The 23,678-nt window shown below is 38.1% G+C and overlaps 1 protein-coding gene and 1 non-coding gene across 3 annotated transcripts in view; both read right to left on the reverse strand.

Moving 5' to 3' along the window:
- Positions 1 to 23,678, reverse strand: part of ERBB4 (erb-b2 receptor tyrosine kinase 4) — a 1,302,405-nt gene that overhangs the window by 510,888 nt on the left and 767,839 nt on the right. The window lies entirely within an intron of this gene.
- TRNAC-ACA (transfer RNA cysteine (anticodon ACA)) lies at positions 1,221 to 1,292 on the reverse strand. Its single transcript has one exon. It is a non-coding gene; the product is annotated as a tRNA-Cys (tRNA).

The raw sequence follows: 23,678 nt of genomic DNA on the forward strand, positions 1-23,678 counted from the left end.
CGTAGCTCAGTTGGCAAATAATCTGCCTGCAATGCAGGAGACCCTGGTTTGACTCCTGGGTTAGAAAGATCCACTGGAGAAGGGATAGGCTACCCATTCCAATATTCTTGGGCTTTCCTTGTGGCTCAGCTGGTAAAGAATCCACCTGCAATGTGGGAGACCTGGGTTTGATCCCTGAGTTGGGAAGATCCCCTGGAGAAGGGAAAGGCTACCCACTCCAGTACTCTGGCCTGGAGAATTTCATGGACTGTATAGTCTATGGCGTTGCAAAGAGTTGGACATGACCACACTGAAGAATTGATGCTTTTGAACTATGGTGTTGGAGAAGACTCTTGAGAGTCCCTTGGACTGCAAGGAGATCCAACCAGTCCATTCTGAAGGAGATCAGCCCTGGGATTTCTTTGGAAGGAATGATGCTAAAGCTGAAACTCCAGTACTTTGGCCACCTCATGCAAAGAGTTGACTCATTGGAAAAGATTCTGATGCTGGGAGGGATTGGGGGCAGGAGAAGGGGACGACAGAGGATGAGATGGCTGGATGGCATCACTGACTCGATGGACATGAGCCTGAGTGAACTCCGGGAGTTGTTGATGGACAGGGAGGCCTGGCGTGCTGTGACTCATGGGGTCGCAGAGTCGGACACGACTGAGCGACTGAACTGAACTGAAACAAATTTCACTGTGCCCTCAAATAAGTTTTAAATGATTTGGTGAAAGTGATATTTCTTCCCACAAACTAGGTGAAATTTAGCATTTGACTGTATCACCACTCTCAACACATATATCTGTATAATTCCTTCGGAGACCAGTGATCCTTTCCATACTAGAATGATGCATTAGGGTAGGCAGAATTCTTCCCTTTTTATGAGTGAAAATTTGACTCCTTACTACTCAGTAATTTTATGCCCTACCGTATAGTATCACAGAGAATCATCTTCATAAGGTTAGCCATTCTCCTTCTGTAAGTGAGGTATTTATTTTTCATGTGAAGTCAAAGAAGTTCAGCTGTTTCCTGTCAGAGGATTATGTCACACATTACATTATATGAAAATATAAACATTCTTTTATTGCAAAAAATTAATTTTAACCCCCAAGTGAAGTTGCTCAGTTGTGTCCAACTCTTTGCGACCCCATGGACTGTGACCTACCATGCTTCTCCGTTCATGGGATTTCCCAGGCAAGAGTACTGGAGTGGGTTGCCATTTCCTTCCCCAGAGGATCTTCCTGACCCAGGGATCAAACCCGGGTCTCCTGCATTGTAGGCAGATGCTTTACCATCTGAGCCACCCAGGAAGTCCCTTTTCACCCCCAAACAAGTCAAATTACCAAATGTTATTCTGCACAAAGGTTTGCCAAAGATCACATAATATGTACACTATATTTTTAGTGAAATGCCCACTCTTCAAGTTACAGCATACATTATTATGCTTAAAATGCAAATAGAAATAAAAAAATAAATAAAATACTTTTAAGGTAAGGAGCATGCAGGTCACGTTTTTTTCCACAGCAGACATATCTGCATTTCTTCAGTTGTTGGTTATTAATATTTCATTAATTTTCAAGCTACCGCAAATCCCCCTTGAGATATCATTAATAAAATACTGTCCATATCAGCAAGATTATAGTCAAAGTAGCCAAATTACAGAACCCATTTAATTACCTAGAAATTTTAAGAGTGCTGAGTATTTGCTTTGATTTAAAGAACTGAACAATCTGATGCTTTGATGATTACAAAGGGTCTTTAGCTTTATCTGTTTTCTTGGTAATTTTAATTATTTCTCATACATTTCCCACTTAGATATTTTCCTTTGTTTGCCCTTTTAGAATGATAATGAGAAATTTTGAGGAAAAACGAATTAGTACTTCAGTTCAGTTCAGTTCAGTTCAGTCACTCAGTTGTGTCCGACTCTTTGTGACCCCATGAACTGCAGCATTCCAGGCCTCCCTGTCCATCACCAGCTCACAGAGTTTACTCAAACTCATGTCCATTGAGTCAGTGATTCCATCCAACCATCTCATCCTCTGTCCCCTTTCTCTTCCTGCCTTCAATCTTTCCCAGCATCAGGGTCTTTCCAAATGAGTCAGCTCTTCACATCAGGTGGCCAAAGTATTGGAGTTTCAGCTTCAACATCAGTCCTTCCAATGAATATTCAGCTCTGATTTCCTTTAGGATGGACTGGTTGGATCTTCTTGCAGTCCCAGAGACTCTCAAGAGTCTTCTCCAAAACCACAGCTCAAAAGCATCAATTCTTCGATGCTCAGCTTTCTTTATAGTCCAACTCTCACATCCATACATACAAAATCAGTACTTAAGTACGTCTAAAATAAATTTGTTGTTGTTTGGTCGCTAAGTCATGTCTGACTCTTTTCGACCTCATGGAGGCTTCTCTGTTCCTGGGATTCTCCAGGCCAGAATACTGGAGTGGGCTACTGTTTCTTTCACCAGGGGATCCTCTGGACTCATGGATAAAATCCCCATCTCTTGAGTCTCCTGCATTGCAGGTGGATTCTTTACCACTGAGCCACAAATGGACAAAGACATAAGCACTTTACATTCACAATATCAATCTTTTCTCCTCAGTTTCCTGAACTATATAAGATTTTTGACCAAGGAATATAGTCAACAAATTTGTAGCATTAAATTCTGGCCCAAATACTCAATTTTTCAGACTCCCCAATCTCCTACCCACTCTAAGAATACCAGTTTTCCTGATTTTGAGTAATTTTTTGCATACATGAGTACACAATTTGGATTTAGGTATTAAAGCAATTCTTAATTTTACTCTAATCCTATCTCATATACGGTCATGCATTTGATCAGATCACATTTATTTAAAGAATGATGGGGTAGAGGACATTTAACAATGGACTGGTTCCAAATTGGGAAAAGAGTGTGCTAAGGATGTATATTGCCATTTTAGATTACATCATTCAAAATGCCAGGCTGGAGGAAGTACAAGCTGCACTCGAGACTGCTAGGAGAAATATCAATAACCTCAGATATGCAGATGACACCACTCTTATGGCAGAAAGCGAAGAAGAACTAAAGAGGTTCTTGATGAAAGTGAAAGAAGAGAGTGGAAAAAAAAAAAGAGGAGGGTAAAAAAGTTGGCTTAAAACTCAACATTTAAAAAACTAACATCATGGCATCCAGTCCCATTCAGTTCAGTTCAGTCGCTCAGTCGTGTCTGACTCTTTGCAACCCCATGAATCACAGCACGCCAGGCCTCCCTGTCCATCACCATCTCCAGAAGTTCACTCAGACTCTCGTCCATCAAGTCCATGATGCCGTCTAGCCATCTCATCCTTGGTCGTCCCCTTCTCCTTCTGCCCCCAATCCCTCCCAGCATCAAAATCTTTTCCAATGAGTCAACTCTTCGCATGAGGTAGCCAAAGTACTGGAGCTTCAGCTTTAGCATCATTCCTTCCAAAGAAATCCCAGGGCTGATCTCCTTCAGAATGGACTGGTTGGATCTCCTTGCAGTCCAAGGGACTCTCAAGAGTCTTCTCCAACACCACAGTTCAAAAGCCCATTACTGCATGGCAAATAGATGGGGAAACAATGGAAACAGGGACAGACTTTATTTTCTTGGGTTCCAAAATCACTGCAGGCGGTGACTGCAACCATGAATTTAAGACACACTTTCTCCTTAGAAGAAAAGTTATAACCAACCTAGAAAGCATATTAAAAAGCAGAGATACTACTTTGCCGACGAAGGTCTGTCTAAGCTACAGTTTTTCCAGTAGTCATGTGTGGATGTGAGAGTTGGACTATAAAGAAAATTGAGCACCGAAGTATTCATGTTTTTGAATTATGGTGTTGGAGAAAACTCTTGAGAATACCTTGGACTGCAAAGAGATCAACACAGTCAATCCTAAAGGAAATCAGTCCTGGATGTTCATTGAAAGGACTGATGTTGAAGTTGAAACTCCATTACTTTGGCCATCTGATGCGAAGAGCTGACTCCTTAGAAAAGACCCTGATGCTAGGAAAGATTGAAGGCAGGAGGAGAAGGTGATGACAGAAGATGAGATAGTTGGATGGCGTCACCAACTCAATGGACATAAGTTTGAGCAAGCTCTGGGGATTGGTGATGGACAGGGAAGCCTGGCATTCTGCAGTTCATGAGGTTGCAAATAGTCGGACATGATTGAGCAACGGAACTGAACTGAGATAAAAGAGAAAAATAAAGCATACTTTCACCATTTTTTTTCATATGTACATGTATGTTGGAGACCTGTTCACTTGAAAATCTTCTAAGATTACATAAAATATGTAAAGTTTATTCTTTTCAGTTAACAGCTATTCTCCCTCATCAATATGTTACTTTTTTGGGTAAATTTCTGAGTCAGTGTGCTCAGAGAAAGAAACCCATCACAAAAGTGCGCATATTGTGAATAGTGTTTATATAAAGCTTAAGAACAGGCAATATATATCTATATTAACATAAATTACATAGTAGATTCTATGGAGGTAGTTATTGAATGGGAAGAGACACGAGTGGACCTTCTGTAAGTGATGGAAATACTTCACATATACACATTTATACATTTATAAACAGCATTAATCTTTAGATAGGTTTTCCTGGTGGGTCAGACAGTAAAAAAACTGCTTGAAATGCAGGAGACCCGGATTTTATCTCTGAGCTGAAGAAATCCCCTGAAGAAGGGAATGGCTACCCACTCCAGTCTTCTTGCCTAGACAATTAAAAGGACAAAGTCTGGTGGGCTACCATCCAGGGGTCGCAGAGTGGGATGTGAGTGAAGGACTACACTCCCACTTTCACTTTTCTAGCTTTAGAGGTAACACCGATGCACTTGCCTGTGCATGAATTAACTCAGTTTTTAAAATGTTTTTCTATGGTGCCAAGAGCAAATATTGAAGTTTAAGAAAAAAATATATTTTGATAGGCATGTGTATCCATTTCCCTCTTTCTGCTTTTACTGTTCCAGTTCAAGTTTCATTTATTCCAAATCTTAACTACTGAAAAGCCTACTGAGACCAAAATTCAGAATTTGTTCTTTCTTCATTAATTACGGAATCCCCATTTTTCACATTTAACTCCCTTTAGCTAAATGTGGTCATGACAAATAACTCTGGATGATAGGATATAGGTGGATGTAGGTGTACAACTTTTAGGAAGAGTACATATAAAGAAGAGTATATGCTCTTTTTATTCTTTGTTCTTGTGCCTCTCTCCTGTTGGCTAGAACCATGACACAATAGCTGGAGCTCAAGCAGCCATATTGGACTATGGCAAATTCATATATTCATATATTCACATGCTCAGGATGAAATAGGAACAAGATGGAATTGTGGGATCATAAAGTTCAGAAAGCCATCTCAGCTCTAAAATAATTACCTCCAGATTTCTTTTACTTGAAGGAGAAATATATATATTTATTGTAGTTAAACCACAGTTAATTTATGGACTTTTTTTAATGACTAGTAAAAGCCTAATGTAAATTGATAAACTTGCTGTATAAGCTTTTTTCCTATCAAATCTTTCTCATTATAATCCATCATTCAAACATATCATTGACATTTTCCTAAGAACATTTCTGATCATGATCCCTCTTCCACTGAAATTTCTTGTTCTCATTCAGAAATATTGCTATGGTCCCAGGCATAATAATATTGGTATTATTAAATAATCAGTTATAAAAGAGAATGCAAAATCTGATTTTGTATTTTTTTATGTAAAATACCAATTTGTGTAGGAAATGAAGACCTGAAGATACCCACCAAAATGTAAATTTTCATTATTTGGGGCTTATGATATTTATTTTGTGTTACAATTTTCTTAATTTACTAAATTTATGAAGAGCATAGGCTTTACTGTAGTAATTAAAACAAATGACTTTTTCAAAAGCAAAATTAAAATCATCCATCGTTTCAACATATTCAAAGCTTTTAGAATTTAAAGACCATTTCTATTAGTGACAGTAACAAAAAATAATCACCACTCTCATTTTAAGCATTTCCCATTGTTCTGAATGCTTTAACTAATAAATTAAGGGAACATATATATTTATATAAATAATAATAAAAACTAACATTATTTGAGTACTTAATTATGACAGACACCCTCTTAAATACTTTTACCTCTGTTGATTTATGTGTGCACACTAATCCTCTAGGGGAAAGAAACTATTACTGAGAGGTACAGACTTAAGGCACAGAGATATTAAATCATAGTGGGGCTAATATGTTAACTCAAGCTTTCTGGCTCAAAATTCTGCACTCTTATCTCCATTTTTAAGCCTCTGTAGCCAGATGCAAAATGACTCACAAAAATTACTACTTAATATCAGAAATTTCTGTGTGAATAAAAAACAGCAAAATTAAGCTATATTCAAAGCAAGAAAAATATTTGCAAATTATGATACAATTTATAGGAGATTAATAATCTTAAGGTACTTTACAGAACAATAAATATCAAAAAGACAAAGACATAAAAAAAGAACAGTTTTCAGTGAAAGCAATCTCCAAGAAGGCAATGGCACTCCATTCCAGTACTCTTGCCTGGAAAATCCCATGGACGGAGCAGCCTAGTGGGCTGCAGTCCATGGGGTTGCTAAGAGTTGCACACGACTGAGAAACTTCACTTTCACTTTTCACTTTCATGCATTAGAGAAGGAAATGGCAACCCACTCCAGTGTTCTTACGTGGAGAATCCCAGGGATGCAGAAGCCTGGTGGGCTGCTGTCTATGGGGTCGCACAGAGTTGGACACGACTGAAGTGACTTAGCAGCAATTTGTGATGATTATTTACAAATTTAAGACATGCTATTTTTTATGTTCTATGTTACTAAGTGCTCAAATGGCTGTTATTGCAATTCTGGCCAGGGTGTGGCAACACTTGCATTGTGTTGGACACATTTACAAAACTTTTTGAAATGTAATAGATAATATATGCATGTATACATGCATGCTAAGTCACTGCAGTTGTGTCTGACTCTGTGTGACCCCATAGACGGCAGCCCCCCAGGCTCCTCCGTCCCTGGGATGTTCATCACAGCACTGTTTATAATAGCCAGGACATGGAAGCAACCTAGATGTCCATCAGCAGATGACTGGATAAGAAAGCTATGATACATATACACAATGGAGTATTACTCAGCCATTAAAAAGAATACATTAGAATCAGTTCTAATGAGGTGGATGAAACTGGAGCCTATTATACAGAGTGAAGTAAGCCAGAAAGAAAAACACCAATACAGTATACTAACGCATATATATGGAATTTAGAAAGATGGTGACGATAACCCTGTATGCGAGACAGCAAAAGAGACACAGATGTATGGAACAGAGAGGGTGGGATAATTTGGGAGAATGTCATTGAAACATGTATGATATCATATAAGAAATGAATCGCCAGTCCATGTTCGATGCAGGATACAGGATGCTTGGGGCTGGTGCACTGGGATGACCCAGGAGGGATGATACGGAGAGGGACGTGGGTGGGGGGTTCAGGATGGGGAACACGTGTACACCTGTGGTGGATTCATGTTAATGTATGGCAAAACCAATACAATATTGTAAAGTAATTAGCCTCCAATTATAATAAATAAATTTATATTAAAAATAATTTAAAAAAGAATACTGGAGACAATATATACCCAAGTTTAAAGTGTGCATAACTCCTTTATGCTGACTTCCCTTTTAAGAATTTAGCCTAATTAAAAAATGTAATTTACAACTGGACTTTAGGGTAGTCATATTTGTAGTAGTGAAAAATTGCAAACTAGTCAGATACACCTCTATTAGGGATTGGTTCATCAAATTACAGTACATTTACACAATGGAATGTCATGCAGTTACAAAGAGGAGAACATTACAGACAGAAATATTAATATGTGAAATTTTCACAGCATACTAATTAAACAGAAAAAAAATTGTTACACAGTACTGCGTAGATTGAATGATTCTATTTGTGTAAATATACATGTTTATGTGTTTATTTTTTAAGGTCAGGAGGACTTTATAGAGAAGTATTATCATTGACTGGCTCAGAGTGTGATAAGATGAAAGGAATGGGGATGAGGGTAAGAAGAAAGATTATAGAGGAAATGTACATTTCTACTTATGTATCACTATATTATTTTCTTTCACATAAGCATAATCACTTACATACATTATAGAAACACAGTAAAAATAGTTTCATCTTCAAAAAACAACTAAAAATACCTGCAGTCCACAATACTTTTTCTATCTTCTTCCTGCCATTCATTACACTCAGTAACTAAATCTGATTCTTACAGAGGTCCACCAGAACTCTCAAATTCCAAGATTAAGACCTCATTCATACCCAAGAAAGGAGAATCAAAAATTCCTTAGTGGTAGGTAATTCTCAAAATGCTACTTACATCATGGAACATTCTTACTTTTTCTCTTCTGAGTTCCATTCAAAAGAAAAAAAGATATATTCGATAACTTACCACAATATAGTATGCATATAATCTATGTATATGTCTGTCTTCTCTAAGAACCTCTGGGTTTCACACTGGCAGTGTTTTTCTATACCCCTTTATCCTTTGACTATATCTAGTCCTCAAGTATGTACATGAAGTGAAGTGAAGTGAAGTCGCTCAGTCGTGTCTGACTCTTTGCTACCCCGTGGACTGTAGCCCACCAGGCTCCTCCGTCCATGGGATTCTCCAGGCAAGAATACTGGAGTGGGTTGCCATTTCCTTCTCCAGGGGATCTTCCCGACCCAGGGATCGAACCCAGGTCTCCTGCATTGCAGGCAGATGCTTTAACCTCTGAGCCACCAGGGAAGCCCATATAGTGAACCTTAAAATGTCCACTGAGTTGCTTACTTAACTACAGAGATAGCTCGATTGATAACCCAAGGGAAGTGCTAATAAATGTGATTGTTTTGTCAATTACTGAAACAAGTGATTTATCTACAGTGAAGTTTATTCTCATTTCTTTGAGAAAATGGATATTAAAAGTATTCACATACAACAGTAGTGCTCTTAATATTTAAACAATTGTAAGATAAATGATGCCGTAGAGAAGTGGATTCACTGTTAATGTAGAAGTGTAATTATCTTTATTAAAAGTGTATGAATACTAAAATTCTTATCAAGTTAACAAGGTTGAGAATCTGAAGTTCTTAAAACTATTCAGATGCAGCCACCTGACTCCAGGTCAGAGCTTAAAACTGCTATACTCAGGTACCAATTCCAATAGTTGAAGAGGCTGACAGAAAATGCTGAATCAATTGAATTCATATGTGATTTATGTTCATTTCATTAAATCACATTTATTACCCACAATCTTATTAATATCTCTGTGTTGAGTTCTAATACCTGCTGATTACTCCCTTCCCAATCCTTGCCCTCACCCCACCCCAAAGCCCACTATTCTTTAAAATGTTGGAACTTTTTGAGATATAATTTCCTTATGCCTTCTACATATCATAGAAACTCTCAATATGCTATTACTTAAGAGATAATTCAACCTATTTACATAATTCTACTGATGAGGGACTCTCTGGTAAAGTGTAATTCAAATTCTATATAACATTAAATAGAAGAAGTTAGTTGAAAATTATAACTAGAATATACTTCCTTAAAATCTCTGCCTGAGTGAGTGAAGTCGCTCAGTTGTGTCCGACTCTTTGCGACACCTTGGACTGTAGCCTACCAGGCTCCTCTGTCCATGGGACTTTCCAGACAATTGTACTGGAGTGGATTTCCATTTCCTTCTCCAGTGAATCTTCCTGACCCAGGGATCGAACCCTGGTCTCCTGCACTGGAGACAGAGGCTTTACCATCTGAGCCACCAGGGAAGTCAAAATCTCTGCCCACTGACCCTAAATTCTGCTTTCTGGAACAGCAAAATATAAACATAATTGTTTTTCAGTTTTGGAGCCTAGTTTATTCCAAGTTTCCCAGTTCCTTTTCACTCTATTATTTATTATTAAGCACTTACATCCACTAGCAGTATCCTTTGGATAACTGACCCCTGTAACCTTCCCATTCATCTCTTCTGCTTTCACATTCTTCCTGTTTTAGCTTATTCCCAAAACCCAAGGCCAGTGTTAAATGCCTTAATTTATCAATTCTCTTCCTTTTCTATTTTTAATATTGTAACATCTATTCATACTCTGACATGTCCAGTTGTTTGTTCAACATTTAGCATTCTTGTCTAATCTTTCCTGAAACTCTGACTTTGAAAGTGTGCCCTGAGAGTCTATTGCTTACTTTTACTCAGTCATCATACTTTGAATTTCCTCCTTTTCCTTATTTTGTCCAACCTAAGTTTCTGAACTCTTAAATCAAGATTGTAAACCTTCTCCAAAACAGCCATATTGCCTGAGAGGAAACTCCAGCTATTTATAATGTCTGTCTAACCAACATTTTCTAAATGTGTCCATCTTCAACATGCAGAATATTTTTAGGACTTCATTAGGATTCTGCTTATGACACCTGCTTTTCCAGAACATGGAGTTTTACCATGCCATATATATATTTTATTAACATAACAGCCTCCATAATTGATCTGTCCAAGTTTATCAACACAGTCTTGCAACCAGTAAGTAATAGCGACACGTTATAGTGAAGACTACACTTTTCCAATTATATTAGCTGAAAAAAAATAAGCAAAACACTATATCTTACTTCTTTCTCTTCTATGGAGAACAAATTCTGAGAAAAAAAAACAATATTATAATAAAGTTACAATAACAATAATAGTCCTCCTCTATTTCTCTTTTCCTAAAGAATAAAAAGTACATTTAATTTCTAAAAACAAAATGAATAAAGTGAATGGATTAAACTCTACTTAATCAATATCAGTTTGGGCAATGTGTTGAATATATGTTTTCATATATTTTATTCTTAGTTAATCTTTTAAAAAAGTGATTATTGCCTGTATAACTTTTTTATTTAAAATATATTTAAAATTACAAGTCCTTCAAAGGTAATGAGGTCTTAAACACTTCTTCAGTTTCAATCTGGATTGTAATCTTGGAGGTATATCTGACCACAAATTATAATTTGTTATAACAAATAAAAGAAAAATGAAACTCATGTATTATACCAGAGAGAGGCCAAAAGGTTAACATTTCCTCTCCCAGGCCTGAAAGAAAGTCAATAGAAGAATGTTTGAAGCTTTCACCAGAGAAGCTGGATCTTTAGTGATAGTGAAGAAAATCTATTCTGAAATTGTACCTATTAAAGAAAATAGACAGAACAAAGAGTGATGTAAGATCTGTAGAGAAAATAAAGAAGCAAACACTATGATTTTTTTTTTGAGGCTTCAGTAAGCCTTACACAGGAAGCAACATTAGTTCAACAATGGTTCTTGATGCAAAAAGTCTTTAAGATTCATGTTGGTATTTTAATTAATTATAAAGAACAAACTATTGCCACTTAAAATAGTTTAACAATGAGGAGAAATAAATACTATTACTATTATACTATTATATATAAAATTTTATATAAAAAACACATAAAACCAGACATACGCAAAACAATCATACTGGACTACTCTCTCACATTATGCGTAAAAATAAAGTCAAAATGAATTAAACACTTAAACATAAGTTGTGAAACCATAAAAGTTCTAGAAGAAAACATAGATGTAAGCTCTTTGATGTCAGTCTTAGTAATAATTTTGGGGATAGGTCCCCTCAGGCAAGGAAAATAAAAGCAAATGTTAACAAATGGGACTATAGGAAACTAAAAAGATTTTGCACAGAGAAGGAAACTATGAGCAAAAACTAAAAGGTTGCCTACAGAAAGGGAGAAGATATTTCCAAATAATATATCTAAACAGGACTTAATATTTAAAATATGCAAAGAACTCACACCACTCAACAACAAAAAATAATCTTGACTTAAAAAAAAAAAAAGGTGGGGGGGGGCAGAGAATCTGAATAGACCTTTTCCCAAAGAAGATACACAGATGCCCAATGTACCTATGAAAAGTGCTCAACATCACTAATCATCAGGGTAAGTACAAGTCAAAATCACAATGACATATCATTGTACATCTGTAAGGATGATAATTATAAAAAAAAACAACAACAAACAAACAAATAACAAGTGCTGGCAAGGATGTGGAGAAAAAGAAACTTGTCCACTCTTGATGGGAATATAAATTGATACAGCCATTGTGGAAAACAGTATGGAGATTCCTCAGAAACGAAAAATAGAACTACCATATGATCCATCAAAACCACTCCTGGGTATTTATTTGAAGAAAACAAAAAGTAATGAGGAAAGATATATGAACCCTTATGTTTATTGTAGCATTATTTACAATGGCCAGGATACAGAAACAATGTAAGTGTTCATCAACAGATGATAAAGAACATGTGATATATATGGAAAGTGGCATTACTGGTCAAGAAGACACCTGCAAATCCAGGATACATAAGAGACACAAGTTCAATCCCTGGGTCAGGAAGATCCCCTGAAGGAGGACATGGACACACACTCAACTATTCTTGCCTGAGGAATCCCATGGACAGAAAAGCCTGGTGGGCTACAGTCCACAGGGTCACAGGTCCAAAGAGTCGGACTGAAGCAACTTAGCACGCATGCTCGTTCACTAAATTTCAGCTCAATTCAGTCCCTCAGTTGTGTCCAGCTCTTTGAGACCCCATGGACTGCAGCATGCCAGTCTTCCCTGTCCATCACCAACTCCCAAGGCTGGCTCAAACCCAGGTCCATCTAGTCGATGATACCATCCAACCATCTCATCCTCTCTCATCCCCTTCTCCTCCTCCCTTCAATCTTGCCCAGCATCAGGGTCTTTTACAGTGAGTCAGTTCTTTGCATCAGGTGGCCAAATTATTGGAGTTTCAGCTTCAGCATCAGTCCTTCCAATGAATATCCAGGACTGATTTCCTTTGGCACTGACTGGTTTGATCTTCCTGCAGTCCAAGGGACTCTAAAGGGTCTTCTCCAACATCACAATTCAAAAGCATCAATTCTTCGGTGCTCAATTTTCTTTATAGTCCGACTCACATCCACACAACTACTGGAAAAACCACAGATTTGTCAAGATGGACCTTGGTTGGCAAAGTAATGTCTCTGCTTTCTAATATGCTGCCTAGGTTGGTCATAGCTTGTCTTCTAAGGATAAAGCATCTTTTAACGTCATGGCTGCAGTCATCATCTGCAATGATTTCGGTGCCCAAGAAAATAAAGTTGTCACTGTTTCCACTGTTTCCCCATCTATTTGCCATGAAGTGATGGGACCAGATGCCATGATCTTAGTTTTTTGAATGATGAGTTTTAAGCCAGCTTCTTACTCTTCTCTTTCACTTTCATCAAGAGGCTCTTCAGTTCCTCTTCACTTTCTGCCATAACGATGGTGTCATCTGCATATCTGAGGTTATTGATATTTCTCCCGGCAATCTTGATTCCAGCTTGTGCTTCATCCAGCCCTGCATTTCGCATGATGTACTCTGCATATAAGTTAAATAAACAGAGTGAGAATATACAGCCTTGACGTACTATTTTCCCGATTTGGAACCACTTTGTTGTTCCATGTCCAGTTCTAACTGTTGCTTCTTGAACTGCATACAGATTTCTCAGGAGGCAGGTCAGGTGGTCAGGTATTCCCATCTCTTGAAGAATTTTCCAGTTTGTTGTGATCTACACAGTCAAAGGCTTTGGCATAATCAATAAAGCAGAAGTAGATGTTCTTATGGAACTCTTGCTTTTTTCATGATCCAACAGGTGCTGGTAATTTGATCTCTGGTTCCTATGCCTTTTCAAAATCCAGCTTGAACATCTGGAAGTTCACAGTTCACATACTGTTGAAGCCTGATTTGAAGAATTTTGAGCATTACTTCTCTAGCATGTGAGAAGAGTGCAATTGTGAAGTATTTTGAACATTCTTCAGCATTTACCTTCTTTAGGATTAGAAAGAAAACTAACCTTTTCCAGTCCTGCGGCCACTGCTGATTTTTCCAGATTTGCTGGCATATTGAGTGCAGCACTTTCACAGCATCATCTTTAAGATTTTAATAGCTCAACTGGAATTCCATCTCCTCCACTAACTTTGTTCATAGTGATACTTCCTAAGGCCCACTTGACTTTTCAGTCTAGGATCTTGCTCTAAGTGAGTGATCACACCATCATGGTTTTCTGGGTCATGAAGATCTTGTTTGTATAATTTTTGTTTGTATTCCTGCCACCTCTTCTTAATATCACTAAACTTACTATGATATCATTTCATGACGTGCATAAGTCAAATCATTATGATACACAACTTAAACTTATACAGCATCAATTATAATTTACTAATTGTTGTATGTCAATTATATTTCAATAAAACTAGAAGAAAAATGAAGAAAGCTAAACTACAGAGAGCCAATGATGTGTCAGTGAAAATAAGCTAATGATGGGGAGAATTAAAGAATGTATATAATTTTTCTGTAAATTGAATATTTTTTAATCATTTCAAGTTAAATAAAACATAGAAGACAAACATTGTTCTAATTTTGCTGCAAAGGGCCACACATTCTTTTTAGATAATGTCTTACTTTGGGCATTCATTCTTTATCTTCCCTCAGTCTGAAACCTATCCTTTGCAAGTATCTATATGTTCTGCCACTTGTTTTTTCAAGTCAATTGAAATATACCCTTTTAATTTATCTTTCCTTGTTCTCCTTTGTAAAACCCCACCTAACCAGTTCCTATCCTTTTCTTACATTTTTCTTTGCTCCCATTAAAACACTCCACAAGAGCAGGCTTTTTTTTTTTTTACTTTTGTTTATTGCTATAATCCCAACAACAATAATAATATGTACCACATGGAAGACACTCAATAGGCATTTGTTGAAACAAAAACTGACGAGGATGGAACCCTAGGAAATAATCATATGTGAAGCCTATAATTTCTAGCTAGAAATTCAAGAAGTTCAGAAGAAAAAAGAAACATGTACTTATTGATTTTAACACGAGATACAAAAGGCACCAGAATAAAAACAGATGTCATACCAATAGAAATAAAATGTTAGTAAGTATCTTACAAGTTTAATATGGCATGCATAATTAAATTTTGTCATATTATGCAAACCAATAAAAGAAGGACTACAATATTATATTACAGAGTCTTAACCCATATTTTTATTTTAATCCCATATCAGATACTCCATAAGACTGTCCTATGACTTTTATGGGCTCAACACGCTGCCAGTGTCTTAAGCTTAAACCGACCTAATCTCTGTGCACAGAAGGCAGTTGAACTTGTCACTCATTTCTATCCGATATACTTGAAATGGAGATTCACTATGCGTATTCTACAAAATTACTCTAGATCTTTTTAACTTGTTGCACACTATTTCTATTACCATCTTTATGCATCTTTAATTATTATTAAAGATAATATATTATCTTTAATAATAATTAAATAAATAAATAATTAAATAATTATCTTGAATTATTTGTTTTGAATCTTCAATTTATTTTTTGGACATGTTTTCTTGGTTTTAAAATGTAAATATTCCTTAAAATACTCTGACATACATACCCTGGCTTGCATCATTTTCTTTTGCTGTGTATTAAGGCCACTTCCCTAAGTCAAGCTCCTTGGAAAGCTACTGCAATCAAGAGAGTGTACAGAATCCTAGTTTAGAATTAGTCAGCATTAGAGATGAAAGATAAAGAGAGCAGGGGAGGGGAGGTAATCACATATACACACACAAAAGATAGTTGAGTGAAACAATGGGAAGAAAAACAAGTAGTGTTTATTGAATAACTTATTTTAATCCTAGAAAACTGCACCAAATGATGGTATTGTTCACCTGTTGGAAGCAAGGTTTTATTGAGTTAACCTACTCCATGCTGCTCAGCACTTAATTATCTCTCTCAAATTCCTTAATGATCATTTAATTCATCTATCAAAAAATTCAATAGAATCCTAATTACCTCAAAAAATAAAAAATAGGTATCATTCATAGTCCTCTTGGATATAATTTCAATTCCATCCTCAATTATTTTTCCTAATACTACTTTCTAAACAAATTGACCTTAAGAAAATCTCTTCAATGCCTTACACTTTTCTGCCCAAATGGTTCATAACCTGGTATTCAAAAACTTTATAATATACATCTGATGTTTTTTTTTGTTTATCATCTATTAGTTATTACACAAATTTGTTGATCCAGCAAAGCTGGTTTTCTCATGATATTAATATATTTTACTGTCTTTATTATTTACTGTCCATCTGCCTCTGCTAGAATATAATATTCAAGAGGAGACAGACTTGAATCTGTCTGCTTTACTAATATGTTATAAGCACTGAAACAATATTGGTGAATAATTTCCAAATATTTTATATTTTCATAATAGCCATGAGTCAATTGTTTCCTCTCCATTCTCAAAGTGTTTGCTTTAAATCAGGCTGTCATTAACATTTTCTTGTACCACTATAATAATTTTCTAACTAAATTTCATTCCTAATATTTTTCCAAGTTAATGAATCCTCTTCTTAAGAATGTGTTCTAAAACAAAAATTTGATCTGGTCATTCTTCTCCTAGAAATCAAATCATTTCTAAGAAATGTCATTTTATGATCTTATACAAATCTATTTTTCCAATGTCTCCTCCTGTCACTCCACAACCAGAACACTTTTACCTTGGTTATGCTACTGAAGAACACAAACCTTTTAATATATCTCTAAGCACAGAGCACAGGTTAATGAGCTTCCAGAAGAAATAACGGGAGCTCAGTGTTAGTAAAACACGGTGGAGGTGGTGGTGGTTTAGTCACTAAGTTGTGTCTGACTCTTGTGACCTGATGGACTGTAGCCCGTCAGGGTCCTCTGTCCTTGGGATTTTCCAGGCAAGAACACTGGAGTGGGTTGCCATTTTCTTCTCCAGGGAGTCTTCCTGCCCCAGGGATCAAACTTGTGTCTGTTGCGTCTCCTGCATTGGCAGGCAGATTCCTTAACACTGAGCCACCTGGGAAGCTCATTTATGTAGGTATAACTCATTTCTGGGCCTCCTGGGATTGAAACTGGGCCTCCTGCACTGTACGCAGATTCTTTACCATCTGAGCTACCAGGGAAGTCCCAAATCAATTTCGTAAACCACTAATAAGCTGTGATGCACGATTTGAAGTAAACAAATCTTTTAAAACTGTTTAAATTATTTGGCATGACTGAATTTGTAGCCCAGAGTGGTGATAGCATTATTCAATAAAACTGAACTGCTGTTGGTGAATCTGCAGCAGTCATAGACAATTGGACTGATCTTGTAATGCTAAAAGTGAGTAAACATTACTTCAATTTTTGAAAAGAATGGGGAGATGTCAGAGTTCATAAGCTACATCATTGGATAATACTCTAAGATGGATACTTTAAGGAACCATTTGTGAATACAGGGGGAAAAAAGAAGTAGTAATCACTAGGGTCCAACAGAATTTCTGTAAAAATTAATCAAATCAAACTAACCTCGGTTGCCTAGTTGCTAAGCTAGTAAGTCAGGAATATGTAATCTAATTTTGAAAGACATAAGGAAATAAAGGTTCCACTTATTCCTGCGACTGAGATAGCATGGTGTGCTCATTATCCCTGTTTCTTTTCTCAGTTTCCCTTGCAGTCAAGTGGACCTATGTGACTAAGTTCTGGCCAGCCAACTGAACCAAAAGTGATACACAGTGCTTTCATATTGACTCCTCTTCTGTGAAACCCAGTTGTGTGTCTAGCCCTTCAGTCATGTTCAACTCTTTGTGACCCCATGGACTGCAGCATGCCAGGCCTCCCTGTCCATCACCAACTTCCCGGAGCTTGCTCAAATTCACGTCCATCCAGTTGGTGATGCCATCCAACCATCTCATCCTCTGTTGTCCCCTTCTCCTCCTGCCTTCAATCTTTCCCAGCATCAGGGTCTTTTCCAGTGAGCCAGTCCTTCGCATCAGGTGGGCAAAGTATTGCAGTTTCAGCTGCAGTATCAGTTTTTCCAGTGATTATTCAGGACTGATTCCCTTTAGGATTGACTGGTTTGATCTTGCAGTCCAAGGGACTCTCAGATTTTTTACTACTGTGCCACCTTGGAGCCCTTGGAGGACTGTACCTCTATAAATAGGTACTCTCTGTTTCCCCATGTGACATTCTGTCTGCTGAATATATTATAATCAAGGTTTTTACCCTTGCCATAAAACAACTCTTGCCAGGGACAAAAATGACCTTCACATGGCTAAACCTATTGTTTTGTTTGTTTTTTCCTCCAATCTCACTCTATTTGATTTCTCAAAAGTAACTGACATGTTTGTTCAGTCTTATTTTGGCTTTAAAAACACTATTATCTTTCTTTTTCTATTCCTGTAATTCTGTAGATATGTGAGTTTGTGGATGTTCACTAAACTTGTTTTGAATATTTAAGTGACATCATATGCCATATATTATAAACTTATATAGTGCTATGTGCTGTGCTTATTTGCTCGGTCATGTCCAACTCTTTGCACCTCCACGGGCTGTAGCCCACCAGGCTCCTTTGTCCATAAGATTCTTCAGGCAAGAATACTGGAGTGGGTTGCCATTTCCTCCTCTAGGGGATCTTCCCAATCTAGGGATCAAACCCAAGTCTGTTCCATCTCCTGCACTGGCAGGCAGACTTTTTACTTCTGCACCACCTGGGAGTCCCTTGGACAACTGTACCTCTATAAACATGTACTCTCTATTTCAGCATGTGATACTCTGTTTTTTGAATGTATTCTAATCAAGGTTTTTACCCTTGCCATAAAACAACTCTTGCCAGGGTCAAAATTTACTTTCACATGGCTAAACCTATTGTTTTGTTTGTTTCCTCCATTCTGAACCTATTTGATTTCTCAAAAGTAACTGACACACTTGTTCAGTCTTATTTTGGCTTTAAAAACACTACTATCTCCCCCCCGCCCCATTCCCTTAATTCTGTAGATATATGGTGGATGCTCATTAAACTTATTTTGAATATTTAAGTGATATCATATGCCATATATTATACACATATATAGTGCTATATGCTGTGCTAAGTCACCCAGTCACGTCTGACTCTTTGTAATCCCATGGTGTGTAACCCACTAGACTCCTCTGTCCATGGGATTCTCCAGGCAAGAATCCTGGAGTGGGTTGCCATGCCCTCCTCCAGGGGATCAACCCACTCCAGGGATCGAACCCAGGTCTCCAGCACTGCAGGCAGATTGTTTACCATCTGCACCAAAGGGAACCCCGTATAGGACTATATGTAAATAATATCTCAATACAACCGGAAGAAAAAAAAAAAGCACTGCTGTTTTGTCTCCTCATATCACTAGTCACCCATGTTGCTTGCTTTTGTGATTTCATCTCCCCTCCTTACTACTTCCATCCCTAAGGTCAGTTACCAGACTCCTACTTTGCATGCCCTCACTAATATGTTCTCACCAAGTTTCATGCCTTATAATCAACTACACAGAGATAATTAACAAATATATGTCCACCTCACACCTTTCACTTCAAAAATAGACCTATTCATCTGAACTGCTTCCTGAGAAATTTTATCTAATAGGATTTCAGGCTTGATGCCAAAATTGAACTCTTCCTGTTCCTTTCAAAAACTGAGCCTCATCAGCCTTCTCGATTTGGTAACTGATAAATGTATTCCAGTTCAGTTCAGTCGCTCAGTTTGTCCAACTCTCTGCAACCCCATGAATGGCAGCACACCAAGCCTCCCTGTCCATCACCAAATTCCAGAGTTTATTCAAACTCATGTCCATTGAGTCAGTGATGCCATCCAACCATCTCATCCTCTGTTGTCCCCTTCTCTTCCTGACCCAATTCCTCTCAGCATCAGGGTCTTTTCCAATGAGTCAACTCTTCGCATGAGGTGGCCAAAGTATTGGAATTTCAGCTTTAGCATCAGTCCTTCCAATGAACACCCAGGACTGATCTCCTTTAGGATGGACTGGATGGATCTCCTTGCAGTCCAAGGGACTCTCAAGAGTCTTCTCCAACACCACAGTTCAGAAGCATCAATTCTTCAGCACTCAGCTTTCTTCACAGTCCAACTCTCACATCCACACATGACCACTGGAAAAACCATAGCCTGGACTAGACAGACATTTGTTGGCAAAGTAATGTCTCTGCTTTTTAACATGCTGCCTAGGTTGATCATAACTTTCCTTCCAAGGAGTAGTTCAGTTCAGTTCAGTTCAGTTCAGTCACTCAGTCATGTCTGACTGTTTGCGACCCCATGAATTGCAGCATGCCAGGCCTCCCTGTCCATCACCAACTACCGGAGTTCACTCAGACTCACGTCCATCGAGTCAGTGATGCCATCCAGCCATCTCATCCTCTGTCGTCCCCTTTTTCCTCCTGCCCCCAATCCCTCCTAGCATCAGAGTCTTTTCCAGTGAGTCAACACTTCGCATGAGGTGGCCAAAGTACTGGAGTTTCAGCTTTAGCATCATTCCTTCCAAAGAAATCCCAGGGCTGATCTCCTTCAGAATGGGCTGGTTGGATCTCCTTGCAGTCCAAGGGACTCTCAAGCGTCTTCTCCAACACTACAGTTCCAAAGCATCAATTCTTCGGCACTCAGCCTTCTTCACAGTCCAACTCTCACATCCATACATGACCACAGGAAAAATCATAGCCTTGACTAGACGGAACTTAGTTGGCAAAGTAATGTCTCTGCTTTTGAATATGCTATCTAGGTTGCCCATAACTTTTCTTCCAAGGAGTAAGCGTCTTTTAATTTCATGGCTGCAGTCACCATCTGCAGTGATTTTGGAGCCCAAATAAATAAAGTCTGACACTGTTTCTACTGTTTCCCCATCTATTTCCCATGAAGTGATGGGACCGGATTCCATGATTTTCATTTTCTGAATGCTGAACTTTAAGCCAACTTTTTCACTCTCCTCTTTCACTTTCATCAAGAGGCTTTTTAGTTTCTCTTCACTCTCTGCCATAAGGGTGGTGTCATCTGCATATCTGAGGTTATTGATATTTCTCCCAGCAATCTTGATTCTAGCTTAGGCTTCTTCCAGTCCAGTGTTTATCATGATGTACTCTGCTTATAAGTTAAATAAGAAGGGTGACATTATACAGCCTTGATGCATTCCTTTTCCTATTTGGAACCAGTCTGTGGTTTCAAGTCCAGTTCTAACTGTTGCTTCCTGACCCGCATACAGATTTGTCAAGAGGCAGGTCAGGTGGTCTGGTATTACCATCTCTTTGAGACTTTTCCACAGTTTATTGTGATCCACACAGTCAAAGGCTTTGGCATAGTCAATAAAGCAGAAAAGGATGTTTTTCTGGAACTCTCTTGCTTTTTCAATGATCCAGTGTATGTTGGCAATTTGATTTCTGGTTTCTCTGCCTTTTCTAAAACCAGCTTGAACATCTGGAAGTTCACACTTCACGTATTGCTGCAGCCTGGCTTGGAGAATTTTGAACATTACTTTACTAGCATGTGAGATGACTGCAATTGTTTGGTAGTTTGAACATTCTTTGGCATTGCCTTTCTTTGGGATTGGAATGAAAACTAAACTTTTCCAGTCCTGTGGCCACTGCTGAGTTTTCCAAATTTGCTGGCATATTGAGTGCAGCAGTTTCATAGCATCATCTTTCAGGATTAGAAATAGCTCAACTGGAATTCCATCACCTCCACTAGCTTTGTTAGTAGTGATATTTTCTAAGGCCCACTTGACTTCACATTCCAGGATGTCTGGCTCTAGGTGAGTGATCACATCATCGTGATTATCCGGGTCATGAAGATCTTTTTTGTACAGTTCTTCTGTGTATTCTTGCCACCTCTTTTTAATATCTTCTGCTTCTGTTAGGTCCATAGTATTTCTGTCCTTTATCAAGCCCATCTTTGCATGAAGTGTTCCCTTGGTATCTCTAATTTTCTTGAAGAGATCTCTAGTCTTTCCCATTCTGTTGTTTTCCTCTATTTCTTTGCATTGATCACTGAAGAAGGCTTTCTTACCTCTTATTGCTATTCTTTGGAACTCTGCATTCAGATGCGTATATCTTTCCCTTTCTCCTTTGCTTTTCACTTCTCTTCTTTCTGCTTTCTCTCCTTTCTTGTAAGGCCTCCCCAGACAGCCATTTTGCATTTTTGCATTTCTTTTCCATGGGTATGGTATTGATCCCTGTCTCCTGTACAATGTCACGAACCTCATTCCATAGTTCATCAGGCACTCTATCTATCAGATCTAGGCCCTTAAATCTATTTCTCACTTCCACTGTATAATCATAAGGGATTTGATTTAGGTCATACCTGAATGGTCTAGCGGTTTTCCCTACTTTCTTCAATTTGAGTCTGATTTTGGTAATAAGGAGTTCATGATCTGAGCCACAGTCAGCTCCTGGTCTTGTTTTTGCTGACTGTAGAGAGCTTCTCCAGCTTTGGCTGCAAAGAATATAATCAATCTGATTTCAGTGTTGACCATCTGGTGATATCCATGGGTAGAGTCTTCTCTTGTGTTGTTGGAAGACGGTGTTTGCTATGACCAGTGCATTTTCTTGGCAAAACTCTATTATGTTTTGCCCTGCTTCATTCCGCATTCCAAAGCCAAATTTGCCTGTTACTCCAGGTGTTTCTTGACTTCCTACTTTTGCATTCCAGTCCCCTGTAATGAAAAGGACATCTTTTCTGGGTGTTAGTTCTACAAGGTCTTGTAGGTCTTCATAGAACCATTCAACTTCAGCTTCTTCAGCATTACTGGTAGGGGCATAGACTTGGATTACGGTGATATTGAATGGTTTGCCTTGGAAACGAACAGAGATCATTCTGTTGTTTTTGAGATTGCATCGAAGTACTGCATTTCGGACTCTTTTGCTGACCATGATGGCTACTCCATTTCTTCTGAGGGATTCCTGCCCACAGTAGTAGACATAATGGTCATCTGAGTTAAATTCACCCATTCCAGTCCATTTTAGTTCACTGATTCCTAGAATGTCGACTTTCACCCTTACCATCTCTTATTTGACCACTTCCAATTTGCCTTGATTCATCGACCTGACATTCCAGGTTCCTATGCAATATTGCTCTTTACAGCATCGGACTTTGTTTCTATCACCAGAACAGTATGAAAAGGCAAAATAATAGGATACTGAATGAGGAACTCCCCAGGTCAGTAGGTGTCCAATATGCTACTGGAGATCAGTGGAGAAATAACTCCAGAAAGAAAGAAGGGATGGAGCCAAAGCCAAAACAAAACCCAGCTGTGGATGTGACTGGTGATAGAAACAAAGTCCAAGGAGTAAGCATCTTTTAATTCCATGGCTGCAATCACCATCTGCAGTGATTTTGGAGCCCCTAAAAATAGTCAGCCACTATTTCCACTGTTTCCCCTTCTATCTGGCATCAAGTGATGAAACCGGATGCCATGATCTTCGTTTTCTGAATGTTGAGCTTTAAGCCAACTTTTTCACTCTCCTCTTTTACTTTCATCAAGAGGCTTTTTAGTTACTCTTCACTTTCTGCCATAAGGGTGGTGTCATTGCATATCTGAGGTTATTGATCGCAGCCTTGACTGTTATTTTCCATACTCCACACTTATTCCTCATCAAATTCCTTCCCTTCAAAAAATACAGCACTAAATAAACAACTTTCACTAATACCTCCACTGTTACCATCCAGGTCTAAATTGTCCTCATCTCTCATCTCTTATTGTTAAACTAAGTTTCTAACTGGTTTTCTTATTCATACTTTGGGTTTGTTTTGTTTTTGTTTCTG

The sequence above is a fragment of the Ovis canadensis genome, chromosome 2 (assembly GCF_042477335.2).
Source record: "Ovis canadensis isolate MfBH-ARS-UI-01 breed Bighorn chromosome 2, ARS-UI_OviCan_v2, whole genome shotgun sequence".
Taxonomy (NCBI): Eukaryota; Metazoa; Chordata; class Mammalia; order Artiodactyla; family Bovidae; genus Ovis; species Ovis canadensis.